Source organism: Lycium barbarum, chromosome 4 (genome assembly GCF_019175385.1).
Source record: "Lycium barbarum isolate Lr01 chromosome 4, ASM1917538v2, whole genome shotgun sequence".
NCBI classification, from domain to species: domain Eukaryota; kingdom Viridiplantae; phylum Streptophyta; class Magnoliopsida; order Solanales; family Solanaceae; genus Lycium; species Lycium barbarum.
The window spans coordinates 125,212,851-125,236,419 of NC_083340.1; positions in this window are offsets into that span (position 1 = coordinate 125,212,851).

A 23,569-nucleotide genomic window follows, 5' to 3' on the forward strand; every position below is an offset into this window, starting at 1 on the left:
CCATCAGCAGATTTAAAGGAGCACTCCATTATTCCGGAGGTGCTATTTGGTTTATTCTTTTGTATATATATATGTATATGTATTTTCGGCACGACGGGATATTGTCCCGTCCATATGTCTAGTACTTTGGTAGAGGCTCGTAGATACGTATGGGTGGGTAGTATGGTCTCATGACGTCCTTATTGTATATATTATTTTGATAGCCGAAGGGCTTACGTATATAAAAGTAATTATGTTTCCAAATGAAAAATGGTTTTCCTATGATTTGAGTATATAATCAACGAATGTACGGTAAATGAGTATGATGAGAAATAGGATGAGTGGTGCTCGGTGGCTAGCCCCGAGTACCCGTCATGGCCCCTAGTCGGGTCGTGACAACGGTTCACCCCGAGTAGTCCGCTCGAGTCCAAGGTCAATTCGAAAAGCCCACTCTTGCATATGCCTAGGTTAGAGCTGCGTCAAATCTAAATATGAAGCAGACCGGGTGGTTTGGATATTTTAGACATATCCAAACCCAATAGAAAGACTACCTCGTGACAAGTATGATCTATGACTCGAAAAACACCGCATCTCATATTATGTTGGAAACATGTTTTGTGCCTATGAATGGAACCATTACCTAGTAGGGGAGGGGGGGGGGGGGGGGGGGGGGGATTAACCTTGACTTTTATTTTGTAGATGTCGATCAACTTGAATTTTTACATGGTTTTAACTACACCAGAGTTGCTGCGTATTTGGTGGGGCCAAAGGTCCCTAGATGAGCAAAAGGGGATTTCATGTCATTTAAGAAATCTGACATCATTATGACTATGAGGGGTTGCAAGGAATTAATAAAAGTAATTACCAGGTTTTGGGATAGAGATAGGACGGTTTTTCGATTTGGGGACGACGTCGAGATGACGCCTACCTTAGAGTAGTACAGGGACGTGTTGACTAGCATAGGCACGAGATTGAAAAGAAGAAAGAAACCCGACCAAAGCGCCTTAATCCCAGAAAAACCCACCTACTCCCAAATTTGCAAAATGCTTTCCTTAAACTACGCCAATTGGGCCTATGGTCCAACCATACCCTTTAGAGAGTTATACAAAAGGTTTGGAAGCCCAAGTGGATTTGTGGAACATCCTGGGGAGTTCAAGACTTATGCCGAATGGACAACCACCAGATCCTTAGCCTTCGCCATTTGCTTTCTGGGAACCATAGTTTTTCCCAAAGATTGGTCATTAGCCATAGACGCCCGAGTCATTTCAGTCACTCTTGCCATCTTCTATAGCATGACCCAACAAGAAGAAACTAAATACTTTGACCTAACCCCAATCATCCTAGCCGATTTGTACCGAGCCTTGAGCCTTTGTCGAAACCATTACAAATACTTCCAAGGTCGTAACTTACTCCTACAATGGTGGATCCTTAAGCATATGATCAAAGTTAGGAGTGAACAACACCTAAGTAAGCTAGCTGAAAGGGATGGCCTCCTAGGTTTTTGCCCAAGCTTCGGGGAGGAAAACAAAGAGAGTTGGACATTCACCTTTTCTGGGTTGAAAGAGGAAAGCATTCAATGGATGTTCCATGACTTCGGTGTCCGATAAAGTTATGGTTAAGGGTAGAAAGTTTCCATTCTTATCCTTTATGGGAATCTGAGGGATTTGCCCTTATGTGTCTGCTAGGGTCTTGAGACAATTTGGGAGGATTCAAGTCGTACCCCAGGTTGGAGGCATGGGAGATTTTATCATTGACTATGACATCGATAGATCGCCGAGGGCTTTGGATTGCATACGAGAATGGAAGGGTCGCATGATTTGGGGTACTAAAAACTTAGCCGAAGATAAGTTTCATCCAGGTTGTGTTGTGAAGTATAAAGATTGGTTGAGGGAAGACTTACAAGGTACACTTCCTCCCAGACCTATTCTCTACAGTTGTATGCAAGATATGGATTCACAAGTGAAGATTCGAGCCCGTTTGGTTCAGAGAAGAGCTGATGACATAGCTGCCAAGTATTTGGAGAAGACTGAGCATGACAAAGCCATCATAGAGAAAGGAGTTCTGTTGCGCCATCAAGTCCTAGGGGAGAACCCGAGGAATAGATAGAGTATGTCCGACCAGCTTCGCCTGAATAATGGGCTATTGTGCTCAAGGCATTGGATGGTCCCTACCGCGTCTCACCTAAGTACGTAACAAGCAAGGAAGTGATGATCAAGTTTCAAAGCAAAGGGATAGTCAGTATCATCTTCGACAGGTTGCAACCATGTGCTCCGGTCTTCGGGCACAAGAGATGCCCTTTTCACCTGTATCAAGCAGGGGACACCATCAATGAATCTTTGGCCTTCAAAAAAAGGCTCATCGAGCTGATAGATAAGAAAAGGATCACCAAGATGTGGGGCCCACAATCACTTTTGGTCCTCGACAACATCTCCCCAACCGAAGGGATTACGCTGAACACTCAGATTTGGCATTATGACTTTACAGTATTTAAGGAATCTTATGCCATCATCTTCCAGAACTTGGTTAGCATCGGGAAGATTAGCCCATCAGAACTAGAAGGGTTCAAACTGAAGGGGTTGGCCGCCGCAAAATGTGTATGTACCATTCTGGAGCTTTGGGATATGACATCAAAGAATGCGAGGCATTCATGTTTGAGGTGGAGAATCTGGTCCACAAAGGTGCCATTTAGTTGGTGCACCCGCCTCAGTATTAGAATTTAGGGCCTTTAGGGCGGGGAAAAGGTTGAATGGACGAACAACCTATTTTGATCTCAAAAGAAAGGTCGCCTTTTGGGTAGTTTTAGGGGATCCCATTTTTTGTATTTAATACATATTTGTCCCCCCCCCCCCCCCCCCCCCTATTTTGTGTAAACGGAACTGGGCAGACCTGATATCTCGAGGAAGGATATGCTAGAAGCCCTATCGGGCCTTGTCACGGGTAGGTTTTAAGGTAGTGAGCCTTATCTTATATAAACCGAACTACAGAAGGACCTGATTTCCCGCGGAGGGATACATAGGAAGTCTACGTAAGACTCGGTCCCTATATATTATAAATATTATATTTGAGCATTTAAATCGAACGTATGATTATTCATGTGATTATTTATGTGCTAAGTGTTTTTAACTGCTATCTTTGTGTGATATCTTGATTATCTTCTATCACCTAACGAACTAACTCTGCCTTTGATTTATTATTTTCTTATAGAAAGAGAGGTCGATTTGTGTTCACACTGGCATACTTCACCAGATCCAAAGCTACTATAACACAATTATCCCAACAAGACAAAGGCAAAGCAAAAATGACTGATACTTCCGAGAAGGAGACTGCTCCAACTAACATCACCCTCAGAGATTCACGTCTTTGAAAATTTCCTGAGTTCTCGCCTACTGAGGATGTTATAAAAATGATGTTTGAGAAAATTATCGACCTACAAGAAGAAGTCACGTGAAACAAAGCTGCTAATGCTGCCTAAAAGGGGCCAGATGAAACAAGGAGGCCTCCACCGCTGTTTCCATCCCTAAGCTTTCCATTACCTGATCACTTTCCCACCCAGTCCATTATGAAAACCATACTTTTCACCCCAGTCGACGGACACATAGGTGCCTCGCGCCATACCCCGCTACCATTAACACTGCCCAAATTCCCAGAATTGCTCACTGTATCCCCTCTTACCCAACACCACAAAACACCCATCCCGACATCACTATACAACCAAGCATCATCTCTTTACCAACCGCCAAACTACCCCTACCCACCGAACTTTCCCCACTGTTTCCTTCCACACACTTGGCACCCCAGGCACCTTTTCACCCGATCAAGAAATTAATCACTACGAGGAGATTGAAAAGGCGTGGAAGGCCAAGCAGGAAAAATAGGAAGAAAGTCTTGAACGGAAGATGACCACAATGTTGGAAAGGTCCATGAGAACCTCCCTCACTAGCACGGGCTTGACCTATGATGAATTGTGTATGCATCCAAAAGCACATCTACGAGCCTACTGTTACCAAGTAGTAATCTTTCCAGACAACCAAGTGCTCATTATGAGGCTGTTCAGTCGAAGATTGACCCGAGAAGCCTCAAAATGGTTCACGACACAAGACAAACGTCGTTGGATCACATGGGAAGACATGGCTGCGACCTTCATGGAAAGATTCCGCTTTAACATGGAAATGGTATCGGACAGGTACAATTTGGAAAAGATAAAATAGAAATCCACCGAGAACTTCCGCGACTATGCAAGTAGGTGAAGAACAGAAGCTACTCGGGTACAACCACCGATGGCGAGGAAGAATTAGTGTCAGTCTTCATCCATTTGCAAGAAACGTACTTCTATGACACAATGCTTTCAATGGCCAGAAGACCATTCTCTGAACTGGTCAAAATGAGAGAGGCCATAAAAGATAGTCTCAAAATAGGCCAAATCATAAGTATAACTGGAAAGTCCGTTAGGTCAAGCTCAACCGGGTTTATAAGGAGGAAGAAGCAAGACATAGCAAGCATATCCCACACTCCTAGCCAAAACCCAAAAGATGGGAAGAATTCTCGATGGAAGCATATATTTCACCTCCCTCAAACACTTACATACCTGCTCCTTACAATACGGTGCCCGTATACTACGAGTAGCCGAACTTTCAATCACCACCCCTAAATTACCAACCCCCACAAAATACCTTCTAATCACCTCCCCTGAATTACCAAGCTCTACAGCTAAATTATTAAACTCCCCTACCTGCTTACCGTCCTCCACAAAATAACCAATCCAATATCTACCAGAATCAACCACCACCAAATACCTATAATGCACCATCAGAACTTCAAAAAGAAACCTGCCCGCATGTTCACTCCATTAATAGAATCACGGACTGATTTGTTCAAAATATTGAGTGCGGCCAGGATGATCCAAAGGCCGTTGACCCAAGGAATCGATTTTACCAAGCTGACCAGACATGTTCTTACCATTCTAATGGCATAGGACACAGTACTGAAGATTGCATCAATCTCAAGTATAAGATACAAGACATGATTGACAGGAAGGAGATAATGCTCCAAACAACTCCTCCGAATATGAACACCAATCCCCTGCCAAACCATGTCAACAACGTGATTTATATGATAGAAAGAGAAAAGGATTGGGTCACAGGAAAGCCCATAATCCGAGAATCAGTGAAATAACTTGGGCGCACAGTGGCGCCGCTTTCTCTACAAGAACACCCACAATCCAAAGTACTAATCCCTACGTCAGTCGTTGCATATATGACCCAAGTAAACCCTGCACCGCCTCAAAAAGAATTTATGGTCCAAGTTGCTACCACCCACGAAATTATGAGATCGGGAAGGTGTTATACTCCGGAAGATCTAGCCCAAGGGGCACCCTGAAGAGAGGGAAATCAGAAAAGGGAAATTACTGAGCTGAGGCTAAAGATTTCGGGCGCCGGATGTAGCCCAAAGAATATTCCATTATGGATCAGTTGAAGAAAACACCAGCCCAAATCTCGGTGTTGACACATTTACAAAGTTCACCCCAACACCGCTTGGCTCTAATGAAGATGTTAGAGGAAGCTCACATCCCAGCTGGGACGAGTAGTGATAATCTTTCCAAAATGGTCGCCCATGTTATGAAAGAACACCAAATTACCTTCACGAAAAAAGAGTTGCCCAAGTAAGGCACGGATCACAACAAAGCACTGCACATCACTGTCATGTGCTACAATAAAGTAGTGACTTGATCGACAACGGGGTAGGACTCAATATTTATCCCGAGTCTACCCTAGCTCAGCTGGGATATGACCTTAGAATGGTTCATAAGAGCCACACTAATATAAGATCATTTGCCGGAGGCCGATGTGATTCCACCGAAGCAGTTGACCTGGATATTCAAATGAGTCCAGTAGAGTTCACAACCGAGTTTCAGGTTATGGAAATACCTGCCAACTACAATGTACCCTTGGGGAGGCTATGGATCCACATGGCAGGAGCATTACTATCTTCACATCACTAGTCTTAGAAATTCATCTAGGATGAACAAGAGGTGATAATCCATGGAGAAGCAAGCATGCACAATTACCAGGATAATTCCATGCCTGTCATCGAAGCGGCACCCAAAGGAATGGATTTCCATGTAATGGAACTCGTGAGGGATGCTCACAAAATGGAATACCCCGAGACTCTTATGCCGACAATATATAAGATAATTACTTTAACTATGCTCTTGAATGAGTTCGAACTGGGAAAGGTCAGGGAAAGAATTTACACGACATCACTCAGCCAATTCCCCTTCCCCAAGACAACTTTCATTTCGGACTGGGATATGTCCCAGCTAAAGATGAGATGCCTACCAAGAAAAGGTGAGATACCTACCAAGAAAAGGTGAGAGGTTGCAGATCTCCGCAAACCCATTCCAAACCTGTGCTAGCCATTTCCCAACCGAATGACTATGCCAGGCGATGCTGACATTGAAGAACGGATAGGGATGTTATTCTGAGAAGAAGATTGCTCATTCATCTTAGAAACATATGCAGGAGCGCCCACCATCAAAGATGTATATCCGGGCGATCAGCTGTCCTATTGGACCTCTACCACGCTACTGGCTCTTCGGTAGAGAAAGATAAATTTATTTTGAAAATAGGGAGAATCGGTCGAGGCCCGATTACTCACTTTTTATCGCTCTATGTACGTCGTAATGTTTTCAAAAAATGGAAATGTCTTGATGTTAATCCAAGACAGGACCACAGTTTGTACTTTTATTAATCTAAATCAATGACAGGCTCAGTTTAATAAAAAAAATTATTTATTTATTACGCATGCCTGTTTTATACTAACATACTTTGCCTTGAATTTTCAGTTATAAAAATGATAAAATAACCCTAAATGTCATGACATGTTGTGAAACGAATGAGGCGGGCAGCATAGAGGAAGAAGAGTGTGAGGAATAGGATGAAACCATAATATTACCTGAGGGCCTCGTGGAAGAGGTAGAGCATTTAGAGAGTGAGCGAAAACCAAACATAGATAAAACAAAAGCCATAAATCTAGGTGACAAAGAGAATGTCAAAGAAACAAGGATAAGTGCGCACCTAGAAGCACCTTTAAGAGAAGAATTGATAAACCTACTGAAGGAGTACGTGGATATCTTCACATGGTCATATGCTGACATGCCAAGGCTAAGTACCAGCGTAGTATCCCACAGGTTGCCTATCAATACGAGTTTCGCTCTTGTAAAATAAAAAACCAGGCAATTCAAGCCAGACCTCAGTATCCGCATCAAGGGCGAGGTAGAAAAGCAAATCAAGTCCGGGGTAGTAAAAGTAACCTCATACCCCACCTGGTTGGCCAACATAGTGCCGGTACCTAAAAAGGATGGAAATATAAGAATCTATGTAGATTACCGAGATCTCAACAAGGCCAGGAAGGACAATGTTTCACTACCAAACATACACATACTCATAGATAACTGTTACTTCTCGTATTTTCATACGTTGGGATGTGTCGTAGTAAATTCATATGAGCTTGAAGGGATTAAGGTCATTCACGAGTTTATAGTAGGTTATGATAGTATTATTGTGAGACCCCATAAGCTTGACAATCTTGACACCGTTAGATATTAATTTGATATGACATATATACTTTCTTGTAAGTACAAAATTTTTAGTAAAGATTTGATAAGTATGATTTCGGGTAATTACTTTTATTACTACTTCTAAGACGGCAAGGAAGGAGGCAAAGTTAGCAGTTACGGCGACAAAACAGCAGCTTTTGAACGCCTGTATACAGAACTAGAGGACAAAAGCAGGGATAAGAAGTTATACCAACTAGCTAAGGTGAGGGAAGGGAGGGATGTGACTTGGATCGGGTGAAGTGCATCAAGGACGAGGATGGCAGGGTACTGGTGGAGGACGCTCTCATTAGACGGAGATAGCGGTCATACTTCCACAAACTCTTAAACGACGAAGGGGACAGAGACATTGTGTTGGGTGATTTGGAATACTCCGAGAGATGTTGTGATCTTTGATATTGTAGAAGTATAAAGGTTGAGAAAGTTAAGGGTGTTGTTTGTAGGATGAGTAGGGCAAGAGCGATGGGGCCCGACGAGATTCCTAGGGAATTTTGAAAGACTGCAGGCAGGGTAGGTTTGGAGTGGTTTGATTCGGTTATTTAATGTCACCTTTAAGACGGCTAAGATGCTCGAAGAATGGCGATGCAGTACAATGATTCAATTATACAAGAACAAAGGCGTCATTCAAAGTTGCAACAACTACAGAGGGATCAAGCTGCTAAGCCACACTATAAACGTGTGGGAAAGGGTGGTGGAGATGAGGGTGAGGAGAGGCATGTCTATTTCATAGAACCAGTTCAGATTCATGCTGGGACGCTCAACTACATAAGTTATTCATCTTTTACGGAGACTGGTGGAGCAGTATAGGGAGAGGAAGAGGGACTTAGACATGGTATTCATCGACCTAGAAAAGGCATACGACAAAGTAATGAGAAAGGTTTTATGGAGATTCTTGGAGGCTAGAGGTGTACCTGTGGCATACATTAGGGCAATGAAGGACATGTATAATGGGGCCAAGACCAGGGTAAGGACTATGGGAGGAGGCTCGGAGCACTTCTCAGTTGTGATGGGGTCGCACCAGGGATCAGCTCTTAGCCTATTTTTATTTTTCTTGGTGATAGATGGATTGACACGACAAATTCAAGGTGAGGTGCCATGGTGTATGTTATTCGCGGATGACATAGTCCTGATTGATGAGACTCGCAGCGGAGTTAACGCTAAGATGGAGGTTTGGAGATAAACTTTGGAGTCTAAAGGGTTCAAGTTGAGTAGGACCAAGACAAAGTACTTAGAGTGAAAGTTCAGTGATATAGTGCATGAGGCTGACGTGGAAGTGAAGCTTGGCACCCAGGTCATACAAAAGAATGATAGTTTCAAGTATCTTGGGTCTATTACAAGGAAATGGGGAGACTGATGATGACGTCACATACCGTATTGGTGCAGGGTAGATGAAATGGAGGCTTGCCTCCGAAGTGTTGTGTGACAAGAAGGTGCCACCAAAACTTAAAGGCAAGTTCTACAAAGTGGTAATTAGACCAAATATGTTATATGGGGCAAAGTGTTGGTCAGTCAAGAAATCTCATGTTCAGAAGATGAAAATGGCGAAAATGGGAATGCTGTGATGGATGTGTGGGCACACTAGGAGCGATAGGATTAGGATTGAAGTTATCCGAGACAAGGTGGGAGTAGCCTCGGTGGAGGACAAGATGCGGGAAGTGAGGTTGAGATGGTTTGGGCATGTGATACAGAGAGACGCAAATGTCCATGTGCGGAGGTGCGAGAGGCTGGCTATGGACGGTTTTAGAAGATGTAGAGGTAGGCCGAAGAAGTATTGGGGAGAAGTGATTAGACAGGATATGGTGCATTTCTAGCTTACCGAGGACATGACCGTAGATAGGAGGGTATGAAGGACTCAGATTAGGATAGAAGGCTAGTAGGTAGTCACGTTTATCCTTTCTTACGAGTAGTTGCATTACTCTATAGTTTCTTGTCCCTTGATTTCTGTGTGTCTCTGTTTTCACAGAATGGTTTAACATGGCTTATTCACTTTCGTTGTTTTTATTTTCATAATTGCTTTGAATTGTGTGCCGTATCTGACCTTTCCTATGCTTTTTCTTGAGCTGAGGGTCTTCCGGAAACAGCTTCCCTACCTAAGGTAGGGGCAAGGTCTGCGTACACTCTACCCTCCCCAGACCCCACGTTGTGGATTCACTGGGTATGTTGTTGTTGTTGTTGTTGTACTTTTATTACTACTTCAGATGTGTTTTAAATTATACAGATGACATGAGAAAGTTTATCAATGAGATTTTCTTTATTATAAAGGTAGAAATTATTTTGTCATAAGAAAAGAAAGTTATCTTTTTACCGTTTTGAGAATTAACAGTACAAAAATTTATATTGTTTAGTTTTGGTTGGAAAACTAGAATTTGATAAAAATATATTTTCTTGATGCAAGGTCTTTATGAAATAATAGTGCATTTTAGTTTTATCAGATTGTCTCTATATTTTTTATTAATATTTTATTGAAGGTATTTAAGATTAGTCATGTAGAGAAAATTTGAATATTAGTTGCATAAATTAGTTACACGTAAACCCTTTTCATGAATACTAAATGATGGCTTTCTTCATTGTAAAGAAAAGCTGCCATGTCATTGCCAAGAAAGGATCAACCAAAATCTAGAACATTAGTAGATATATTACTACTATTCACCATTTTGGCTTAATGTAGGAATATTTGTGGTTGCAATACTACTAGATACAGAGCCACCTTCACGTTTGTCCAATACGGACAAGAACAATTCTTGACAATCATTAAATCAGCTCCCAAAAATTTGCGTTCTCAAAGTTTACACTGCCCTTGATTTTACATATCGGAGCCGACACACCCCTTCCTCATATTCACCCCAATTTCGTGCTACACTTGGGAGTTATCTCAAGAATCACAGAAGAATAAAATAGAGTCACGATCATGGAAAACAATTAATGAGGATGGTTCGATATTGAACCTTATACCAAATAAAATATTTAAGGGGTTGTTTTCGTATTGTATGGAGATGGGAAGGGTTTGGTAGCTCGTGTAGAGCTTGTCAGTTGTTAAAAGGAGGTTGGGTGTGGAGAACACCATTGTATTATAGCTTCGGGAGCTCGTCGCTCCTTGATTGCTTGATAATCTTGTTGGTATAGCTGTAGTGTGTTGTCTAGGAGTTGTTTTAGCATTCAGGTTGTTCTTTATTGTATTGTGCTGCTCAGAGGCGGGTTGGTATGTTGAGGTACTAGATGTGTAGATTGATGGTAGTTGTGCAATTTTGGTGTTGTTATGAATTTGAGGAAGTAAAGGGGGCAGGGGAGATGCTGTCCGATTCATTATAGAACAAGCTTTCCGCTCGATATAAGCGATATACCAGTGTTATCTAAGTTTGTATATGCATTCCTTTGTTATAGAATTGGCGTGCTGGTTACGATGAGATCGTTGTTGGCTCATATTAGCGACTCGAGGTATGTTAAGTGTCACAACCCAACTAGTGGGCCATGACAGGTACTCGGAGCTAGCTACTGAGCACCACTCATCATGCTATCTATCATACTAAACCTGGGCATATATCATTTTCAACACAAAACTTATCACAAAACGATCTTCAAATATATCCCAAACATGCGTGTGCATACATAGTCCCATAAGGCTACAAAAATGATGTACAGAATATACAATGAAGGAGTCACCTAGCATCTACAACCCACACATAAGTATCTACGAGCCTCTAACTGGAGTACTGAGATCATGAGGACGGGACAGGACCCCGCCATGCCCCAAATATGTACACAAAAGAATATACCGATAAGCTGCACCTCCGGAGTAGTGGGGTGCTCGTGCAAATGTACTGAGTAAGCTCCTACGCGTATGTGCCATCTCCCTGCCTACCTGTGGGCTTGAACACAACGTCCATAAAAGAAAAGGACGTCAATACGAACAGTGTACTAAGTATGTAAGGCATGTACAATAGCATAATCAAGAAATAAGAAAGCATAAGATCAAGAGATACATGCAACTGATTGCTTCTTAAGGTAGAGTCATGCATGCTACTTTTATAATAAACATCGTCATATCATATATACATATAAAAACTGCCCGACCATATGGGTACGGTGTGGTCATCATTAGCCCGCGTCCGGGGTAAACATCACAAGCCGCTCACTAGTGTTGTCTGCCCTACCAATTAGGCACGGTGTAATCATCATCATAGCTGCCCACTACGCCTATAGTAGTGGTGACTACCCGGCCAAATATGCGTGGTGTAATCTTACATATACATAATATGAAGCATGCATGAGAGCTCAAGTAAAAGCTATAACTCTATCGGAGTAACGTAAGGTCGGGAACCTCCGATTACATTATGGAATAATCCTCATCACTATGTCTCACCTTGAAGGAACTAATATCATGAGGTGAGGTAACAACAAGAAAAAGCATCAATGTAATCATAAAGATAATAATATCAATCTCATCATAGCATCATTATCATGGAACATATCTCGTCTCTATCTCATAAGAAGCTCTTAAGAATCTTTAACTTTCATCTTTTGGGATGTAAGAAGGTCATGGAAATATAGAAAATAAATCATACTACAGAAGTCATGCCTTTGAAAGAAGGGGACTAGCCTTACATACCTTTACGTCTCCTTAACGACTAAGAGTTCTCCTTCCCAGCTCACAACTCTACATTCAAGTGGAGTTTCTCAAGATACTCCACTTGAGAAAACCACCAACTTCAATTCCAAAGGAAACCTTGACTTCTATGAACCCTAGTGAGCATCCACACACTTGATTCTACTAATTCTTGGTGTTTAATCTTTGATTTCTCTTAGATATATATTAATATGGTATATGGAATATTATAGAGGTTTCAAAAGTAAGGGAGAAGATGAGAAGTGAGAAAAATGAACTTGGGTCCTCCTTTTATAAAATTTTAAAAGCTGCCCGTCGGGTTTTATACGGAAACTTATATGGTCCGTATAACTTATACAGTCTGTATAAGTGTCATATAACACTTCCAGGGAGTGACCCATCTCTGGACAGTTATACGGACCGTATAAGTGGTTGTATAACCCACATTTTTTCAAAATTGATCCCGTTGATTCGGTTGATCTCCAATCCTTATGGAACCTTCTTAACACTTGTTTAATACTTCATTAACCATCTAAGGAGCCTTATAACCTTTCCTCAAGACATTACTAAATCAACATTAGCTCAGTTGTTACAAAATCCTTCCGAACACAACTTATACTTCGTTTTTTTCGACGAACTTTCCTCTCTTGCCTCAAATGTCTTTGAAATCTTAATCAGAATAATTAAGTATCCCTTCTTACTTGTAGGGGCATCATGTACACCTTAAATTGCATTAGTTTATTCTCCACACAACAACCCAAAATTTCGAGGTGTAACACCCTCCCCCCCTTAAGAACATTCGTCCCCGAATGTTAAGTTCTCGGGAATCCTACGAATTATTTTCCAGAGTTTCCCCTATAATATGACATTACCATCCTGTCACAGCAACCCAAAATAACATTGCCTCATGGGGCTACAACAACAACAGCAAGAAAACATGGCCACACACGACCAAAAGCATTAAAAGAAAGCATTGCATACCTGGGGACAATGGCATCTCATCTTGAACCTCTTCTGGGGGTGGAAACAAATGCAGATATCTTGACTTCATATCTTCTTCCGCTTCCCAATTCATTTCCTCTCTGTTATTGCTTCTCTACAAAACCTTAACTGAGGCTACCTCCTTGTTTCTGAGTTTCTGCACTTGGCTATCTAGTATAGCAATGGGTACATCTTCATAAGCTACCTTTTCGATAATTTGAACATCATTTACCGGCACGATTCTGGAAGGGCCTCCAACACACTTGCAGAGCATCGACACATGAAAACTTGGGTGGACTGACTCTAGTTCTGGAGGTAGATCTAGCTCATAAGCTACTTGGCCCACTTTGCGCACAATCTTATAAGGCCCAATATATCGCGGACTAAGCTTTCCCTTCTTGCTGAATCCCATTACACCTTTCATCGGCGACACTTTTTGGAATACCCAATCATTAACTTGGAATTCCAGGTTTCGTCGACAATTGTCTGCATAAGATTTCTGGCGACTCTGGGCTATCAATAACCGGTCTCGAATAAGCTTGATCTTTTCCACCGCTTGCTGAATCAATTCTGGACCTATTAATTATATCTCTCCTACTTCAAACCACCCAATTGGCGACCTACACTTCCTTCCATATAGAGACTAATATAGGGCATCTGGATAGTGGATGATAACTATTATTATATGCAAATTCGATAAGTGACAAATGTTCATCCCAATTACCTCCGAAGTCTAATACACATGCCCGCAACATATCTTCCAAGGTCTGGAAAGTGCGTTCCTCTTGTCCATCAGTCTGTGGATGAAATGCTGTACTGAGTCTTACTTGAGTTCTCAAACCTTCTTCAAAAAACTTCCAGAATTTAGCAGTAAATTGTGCTCCTCTGTCTGTGATAATAGATACTGGGACACCGTGAAGTTGCACTATCTCTTTAAGATATAACCTTGCATAATCTTTTGCTGAGTATGTAGTTCTGACTGGAAGAAAATAGGCTGATTTCATGAGTCTATCAATAATCACCCATATGGAGTAATACTTACGCCAAGAACTGGGAAAACCTACGATAAAATCCATATTGATCACTTCCCATTTTCAAGTTGGAATTTCCATAGCTTGCAACAATCCTCCTGACTTTTGATACTCGATTTTCACTTGTTGGCAATTTGGGCATTAAGCTACAAACTCTACTATATCCTTCTTCATTCCATCCCACCAATATATTGACTTAAGATCATGACACATCTTTATCTATCCTAGATGAATAGAATAACGGGAGAAATGAGCTTCTTCCAGAATCTGACGATGTAGTTTCGAAACGTCCGGGACACAGAGCCTGCCTCGGTACCTGAGAACCCCATCGGCAGAAATCTCAAATGGTGGCTTTTCCTTCTGGGGAAGTATATCTCTATAGTGAGTCAACTTGAGATCTTCATATTGACATTTTTCACTTCCATATCTAAGGAGGAAACAGCTGGGTTGTGAATATCAACTCTTGCATTGCCTAAATCCATTAAGCGAACTCCTAGGCTAGCTAGATGGTAGAGCTCATGAACTAATTCCTTCTTCTTCAGCTGAATATCTCATAAATTACCCATGGATTTTCGGCTAAGAGCATCGGCCACCATATTTGCTTTCTCGGGATGGTATAAGATATTCACATCATAGTCTTTCAGTAGATCTAACCATCGCCTCTGTCGTAGATTCAACTCCTTTTGCTTGAAAATATATTGGAGACTCTTGTGATCTGTATAAATATCAACATGAACACCGTACAAATAATGTCTCCATATCTTCAGTGCATGGATAATCGTAGCCAAATAAAGATCATGGGTCGGATAATTCTTCTCATGTTTCCGCAACTGCCTTGAAGCATAGGCAATAACCCTACCATGTTGCATTAACACTGTTACACCTCGGAATTTCGGGTTGTGTGCGGCGAATAGACTAACGCAAGTTAAGGTGTACATGATGTCCCTACAAGTAAGAGGGAATACTTAATGATTCTAATTAAGATTCCAAAGACATTTGAGGCAAGTGAAGAAAGCTCGTCAGAGAAAGTTAAGGTAGAGGTGCGATTGGGAAGGTTTCATAATCATCGAGCTACTAAATATTTGGTAAGGTATTAAGGATGAGTTATGTAGCTCTTTAGATGGTTAATGAGGTGTTATGTAAGTGCCAAGAAGGTTTCATAAGGATTTGAGATCAAATGAATCAACGAGAACAATTTCGGAAGAGGGTGAGTTATACGACCAATTATACGGTCTGTATAATGGTCCGTATAACAATCACAGTGAAGGGTCGTCACTGGAAGTATTATACGGTCACTTATACGGACCGTATAAGTGTCCGTATAATCTCGACGGGCAGCTTTAATTTTCAAGTATAAATAGATGACCCAAGTTCTAATTTCTCATTTTTCCACCTTCTCCATCACTATTGAAACCTCTAGAATATTCCATATACCATATGAGCACATATCCAAGAGAAATCAAAGATTTATCATCAAAAACCAAGAGAATCAAGTGTATAGAAGATCACTAGGGTTTGTGGAAGCCAAGATTCCCTTTGGAATTGAAGTTGGGGTTTTTTCAAGTGGAGTATCTTCATCCAAAGACCATTCCTACATAATCAAATGTGATTTTTACATTCGTCTCATGTTATTAAGAGTATTGAGTGGTTGAAAGACTTGGATTAAAGAGGAATAAAGAATATGGGCTCAAATATGGAGAAAATGGCATTCTGAGTAGTAACTTAATTTGAGTCATCTTTCTTAGTATGAGATGAGTATAATATCGTTATGAATGATGCTAGTGACATTGAGGAAGTATTATTAGAAGAAAAGAATATGGTGTTGTATTGTACTCATAGTTATGAATGGTTTGAAAGTGAATTTGAGAAGTGAACAATATTTAACTTGAGAAATCCATTGATTATGATATTATGAGTGTCGCTATTGTTGTTTGGGAGTTGTTATATTATATGGAGAAAGTTATCGAAACGAAGGAAATGCTGCCCAATTCTTCGTAGCTCTTAGTCACTTTATTGTAGACTCAAGCATGTTTCTAATGACCTAATCTTAGTGCGAATTCTCTTGTATGTAGAGTTGTGAGCTTGGAAGGAGAACGCTTAGTCGTTAAGGAGACATAAAGGTATGTAAGGCTAGTCCCATTCTTTCAAAGGCATGATTCCTATATTATGATTCCTTTTTATTCTTCCATAACCTTCTTACATCCCAAAAGATGAAAGTTAAAGATCCTTAAGAGCTTCTTATGAAATAGAGATGAGATATGTTCCATGATAAGGATGATGATAATGATGCTATGATGGGCTTGATATTTTATCTTCATGATCTCATTGATGCTATTTCTTATTGTTACCTCACCTCATGATATTAGTTCCTTCAAGGTGAGACACCGTGATGAGGATTATTCCATAATGTAATCGGAGGTTCCCGACCTTACGTCATTCCGATAGAGTTACAGCTTTTACTTGAGGTCTATGCATTCTTCATATTATGTATATGTAAGATTAAGTGTTGATGTGGTATTTCTTGATTATCAGTAGATTTATGTGACTTGGGAGTAACGGACGAAATCTATTTTGTGTCTAGCGATGAAAACTTCTTGTGATACATGAATACTTGTGGTGAATCTAGCTGCTAAATGAGAGAATAAAAATGTAACATGGCTGTGATTGAGTTCTAGTTAAGTTGTGAAGAATGACTTCAAGTGTAGGGTGAGATCCTTGTCCTAAGCTAATAGGCTGATTTAGGGAAGTGGTAATAGTGTATATCAACTGATTAACTGTTGTGTGCTGGGACTAGCCACCCCGTTATGTGTGCTTTGTTTGTTTCATTGGGATGGTTTGATGCCATGAGTGGTTGGTAGGTATTGGAATATATGATCGCCTTGATTGAGATAGAATTGACATACCATTGTTGAGATAGAATCGGCATACCATTGTTGATTCCAGTTGGTAGGTATCAAATATCAGTTCATACAATCAACGATTCTAGAATGGATCTTCGGACATCGCCCTTTTCACAATCGCTCAAGTAAAGAGTTTATCAAATATCAGTTTCGCTCAATCAACGATCCCGAATCATCACGGGGTATCGGCAATGCATCATGAATATGAAAGAATGCGTGCAATGCATATGTAAATCGATCAAGTTCAATATCACAAGTACCATAATGGGGTACACCAACAACGAATCACATCACAATACCAACAGTGGGTATAACAACAATATATTAATACCATAAGTACCAACAATAATATGCCAACAATCTATCAATATCATAAGTACCAACAACGGTATGCCAAAATGAATCATAGCTCAAATACCAACAACGGTATGTCAATTCTATATCAATCAAGGCGATCACATATTCCAATACCTACCAACTACACATGGCATCAAACCATCCTAATGAAACAAACAAAGCACACATAACGGGATGGCTAGTCCCAGCACACAACAGTCAATCAGTTGATATACACTATTACCATTTCCCTAAATCAGTTGATAAACTCTTTACTTGAGGAATCACATGGACTTCGCGGGTCCCCCAGGGTGGTGCCGGTGAGACTCTCCCTGTGAGCAATTAGCCAGGGTCCGGTCTGTCTGTTGGACAAAAATTCAGGATAGGTGGCACTTGGACTTCGCGAGTCACGCTGGGTTGTGCTACTGAGACGTCGATATTTTCGTCCGGGGTATATGTGTACACCGTATTTACACAGCATTGCATTGCATTCATACCATTATCGCATTGCATTGCATTATAATTTGATCTTGAGATGCTCTTGATGTTTTATTCGTGATTGAATGGATTGGATTGAACGTATTCAAACTTGGCAATTTGCGGATTAGAGGTTTCACATAACAATGACAAATATTTGGATTCGATTTTATGTGATTTATATTGTTGACTGGTGCCTGTTGAATTAATCTAAAATTAGTCTTGAATTGTCTTAAAGTGAGGTAGGATAACAAGGTGTTATAACGATGAACTTGCCCTTAAACACAAATGAACGACTTGGGAATTATATATTGAGAATCTGTGTGGGTGATTGGTTAACCTATAAATCATTAGAGAGTAGTGGTGGCCTAAGGCATAGTGTCACGACCCTAATTACCGATCGTGCAGGCACCTACCTTATTATCACTACTAGGCGAACCCTTACCCATTAATCATTAGCCAATTCATACATAACCCTCGAGTCGACTTCACATTGTACAACCTCAACATAACTCTCAAATTATTAGCTCTTGTTTCGAACGATCCCCTTTTTATTCTTAATCAATCTTAGTCTAGATTAGAGATTCAAGCTTATGATTTACTATTTCATGAAATCCCATCTCACCATTCGCAAGACTCACCAATTAAACTAATATTTAAAGCCAATTACTTAATTCTTAATGCTAAGTAGAAACTCGTCTTCTCCAACTAGTCCCCATACAATTGCACTATTAATTTAAGCCTAATATGATAGATAATCGTAAGATAAGGCAAGTGCACTCACCCTCAGATGAAATAAATTCAAATTAAAAACACGGCTTACTGTTTCCCGTCGACCGCTGCGGCGGTCAAACCACCGCTGATTGCCCGCTATAGCAAACCCAAAAGAAAAATAGACCCTCGCTATGGCGGCCCATGTTCCGCTATAGCGCCATCGCCATAGCGGGACATGGCCCGCCACAAGCGGACATATAGAACAATGAGCGACCGCTAGCAGCGAGGTGCTCACCGCTATAGTGGTGCCGCCGTAGCGGTATAAACCCTACCGCAGCGGTCCCATTTGGGCAGTAAACTCGACTTCTACCCAGCTTTCCACTCTATCACCCAACATTTCATCCGAGGCCTCACCCACACAAACAAAACATGCATATTAATGTAAAAACACCATATGGACTCACCCGTTGCCTCAAAATTCCCAACGGAGGTCTAATCTCCTGCGTCACCCCCGATGGACTCAATACAACCGAACAATAATCATAAACTAGTCGCCGAAGAGTTTAGATAAGGGGTTTCCACCATTCAGGGAAGAATAAGACAAGGAAATACAGATACCAATTGGAATCGTCTAGATACCAATTTGAATGAAGTAGCACGAAAGAATGAAAGATGTGGAAGTTTCCTAAGTGTCTCATAGCCTCTTGCAGATAGATACGGAGCTCTTCGTACCGATCCGCAAGACTCTACTAGACACGTACTTGTACAACGAGATTCACGAACCTAAACCTCTCTGATACCAATTGTCACGACCCTAATTACCGATCGTGTGGGCACCTACTTTATTATCACTAGGAGGTGAACCCCTACTCATTAACCCTTTAATCGCTAGCAAATTTTAACTTTTTTAATCCTTTATACTAAAATATTCAATGAACATGTGAATGAATATATAGTCTACTAAGTCATAATTAACAAATGATATAAGTGCTGAAGTCTAACTATTACATCCCAAAAATCTTAAAGTCATCATACAAGGACTTTAACTAACAATGTCTAAAGAATGAAGTATGTCTCAACTATAATAACAAATAATGTCTGAATAAAAATAGACATCTGGAAAGAGAGATCTTAAGGTGGCATGGCATGGGTAGAAGCTCACCCTCAGATCTGATCGAGCAAACTAGCTTCAAGCTAGAGATGTAATCTGTATGAAATCTCTTGAACAAAATCTGCACTCAAAAAAGGTGCAGCAATGTAGTATCAGTACAAACCCTATGTACCGGTAAACATAATAGGCCGACTAAGATTAGTTCACGTATGTAAGCATAAAATCAACAATATAAACAGATAGGCACTTAACACTCAAATCCAAGTCACAGAATATCCCATAATAGAGTAATATCCTAAGATGAAGCTTCTAACCCACAAGTCTGTCAAGTTTCAATAATTTCACCCAACAATCATGAGCCCAGGTTCCTTCCCTAGATAGAGTCACTAATCCACAATTTAACTCAGTCAAGGATCATATTAGTACCAAACAGCCGGTTCAGCAAACATACCAAAATCAGAAACAAAGCGAGCCATATAATAATGCAGAATTAAATGTAATGATGTGTAATGCAAAATATGATGATGTGCAATGCAATGTAATGCAATACCCTAGCCAAATACATACTGCACCCACATGCTACTGATGTTATAGCTCAGTAGTCATGACTTGCAGGGGACCCATAGTGTCCATGTACCACTAATTCCGGAACACTCCTCGGACCCGAGCCATAAATCCTCCACCCCAAAAAAAACCTCAGTCATGAATCCACATCCTGTATCACTCGTTCTAGAGCACTCCTCAGACCCGAGTCACTTACTACCCTCCACCCGAAATGTACCTCGGACTTGAGGTTATACACCCTCCGTTTCGGAAAGAGCCTCGGACCCGGAGCCACTCGATTCTACAAGAAACACTGTTACATCCCTCTTAATGAGCAATTATCAAGTAGTATACTGTTTTCATCGAGAAGATCATATTGGCTTCTCACCACAATTGTCAAAAAAATTTATCACAAGTTCATCAAGAAGATTATATTAACTTTTGCTCAATTTCACATCACAATGTATGTCTCAATGTATTTCAGTTCATTAGTATGTATGGACTATGAACAATCACCAACATCAATGTTATACCCCGCATTTTCAGAGCATGAGCATGACACGTGCTTCCTAAAAAAAAATTGATTGACAATTATGTTGTTGCTACATAATTAAAACTCATGTTGATAGTGTTGTATCCCATATTTTTAGTACGTCGGATTATTTGTAAGCTGAGGTGGGGCCCACACGTCGAGATTTTTTTTTAGACATGTGACAAATTATATGAAGCACGTATGCGAAGTTAAGCACAACTCAAGAAGGACCCTTGAGCCAAATCGAAGTGAAAGTCCTCCAAACAAATATTTTTAAGTAACGTTTTCGGGTGATCTGACTTCGAGGGGCAAAAAAGGTATTATAAGTTTGGAATTCGGAAAAATACCAAGAAATAGAAGTTGTAGATAATTGAATTATCTTTCCCACCATATGTCGTGGGTCCACAGGTGTCGTCAGGACAAGGAGATATGGACGTTTTAAGGCAGAAAGGTCAGTGGGCTAGGCCCAATCCGAGCCCAACCGGGTTAGGCCCATGACCCATGTTTATTTAAGTGAAAATTCATCCCTTTTCTCCTCAATTTTCAAACCAAAACACCAGAAAATTCTGGAAAAAGAGAAAGAGGAGCCTTGGAGAGAAGAAAAACCAATTTTGACCAAAATCTTAGCCCCGAATCCCGAAGCCCATGAAGGGAAAAGTGTTGTACGCTGCGTTGTCTTCAATATGAGCTAAAAATCAGTCAAGAAAAAGAGGATGAACGTGATGGCTGCACACTTGGGGTATGATTACGATCCCTTTTCATTGTTAACAAGTTTATTTAAAGTTTTAACGGATTAGAACGGAGGAAATAGCGATATAAATTCGTTTGTTGATGTTGTTGAATTATAGTTTGAGTTTGAGGAGAACTTTGGATAAAATATATCTATTTCTTGTAGGATGTTGTTATTAATGTTATTGGTATTGATTTCAGCTTCTCTACGGAAATAAAATTACTAAATAGTTATACCGCAAATTGGTTGGTTGAGAAATTTAGAAAATAGTGTGTGGGTTGTTCTATGGCATACATTGGTATTGGAGATGATGTTAATACTATTGGTATTGTTGTTAATAATTTGGCCGAGTCGAATTCTCAGATTGTTGTTGATAAATTGGCTGAGTAAGATTCTCAGGGATGGTGTATTTACAGGGGAGATGCTGCCGAAATTTCGGCGGATTATAAATGAACTCATTTGAAGGATTAAGACAAGTATATGATGATGAGTCTAATGATTGCGTCAATCTTCTTAAATGTAGACTAGCGATAGCGAGCTTGGATAATTAAGCGTAGCTAATAGGACGTGGAGCAGGTATGTAAGGCTTACCCTTTCTTTCTTTTGGCATGATCTTTGTGAAACAAACAGACAAAGTATATGCATGATTTCAAAGAACCTCCTATTCTTAGAGCCACTAGGATGGCTAATGCTCTTGACTTCCGAAGAACTATTTTGCTATGTCTCGATACAAGTGTGTGGTTCCAAAAGTTCTATGTTGATTTGATCCATAGCGATATTCGAAAGGTACTTGATATGATTATTGCTTTGATTTTCCAAAAATAGCTTATGAAACGTTCATAGCTGTACTAAAACGTCCATAACTTTTTCATACTAACTCGGATTGACTTGAAACGTGTTTATGACTCTCAAATGTCGATTTATGTACGTACCCATCGAGTTTTAAAAAAATTGTTCTACGTGCACATGTATATGAAGCGACGCCTTATGAGATTTATGATCTTATTCTATGTTCTCTTAACGTTGTTATTCGTTGCTAGTCCCACCTAATAATAATTGTTCCTTCAAGGTGAGACAAAGCCATGATGATTATTCCATAATATATTCGGAGGTTACCGACCTTACGTCACTCCGATAGAGACATAACATTCTTTGGGCTCTCCTGCATGCTGCTTATATGATATATGTATATATATATATATGTATATGAGGCAAGGGGAAAGGGGAGGCGCTATAGACGCATAGCCACCTAATCAGTTGGTATAATATGATATCGTCCCGGACGCGGGATATATGGATAAATGGATCGGGCTGCACGTTCCGCAGCAATATAATATATAAATGGATCGGGCTGCACGTTCCGCAGCAATATAATATATAAATGGATTGGGCTGCAAGTTCCGCAGCAATATAATATATAAATGCATCGGGCTGCACGTTCCGCAGCAATATAATATATAAATGGATCGGGCTACACGTTCCGCAGCACTAAGCATGGATGGTACCGCCAAAAAGGCATTCATATGTACAGGTTACTCTTTTATCTTACGATATGCCCTATATGTCCATTCTGTTATTATTCATACATTACATCCCTTACTATGTTACTATTTATGTCTTACATACTCAGTACATTGCTCGTACTGACCCCCTTTGTTCGGGGGCTGCGTTTCATGTCGCGCAGGTACACCCAGATGAGTAGAAGCCATTATAGAAGATGTTCCAGCGAAGTTGGCAACCTCCATTTGGCCCTGGAGTGTTGCCGGGTCAGGGTATTATGCTATGATGTCTTGATTGAAGTTAGAGACTTTGCAGACTGAGTCGTGGGTATAGAATGTCAGTCTTGTAAGCGGCTCCACCAGCCAATGTGTTATTATGCTACATGTTACAAATATTATATAATTACAGATTTGACTTGATTCGGGAACGATGAAAAGGATAATTCTGCAAATCCTTATTATGTATTTTATCTTTATTTGATTTAAGGAGTCCAAAGTGATTATGTGTGTAATAAGAGTCA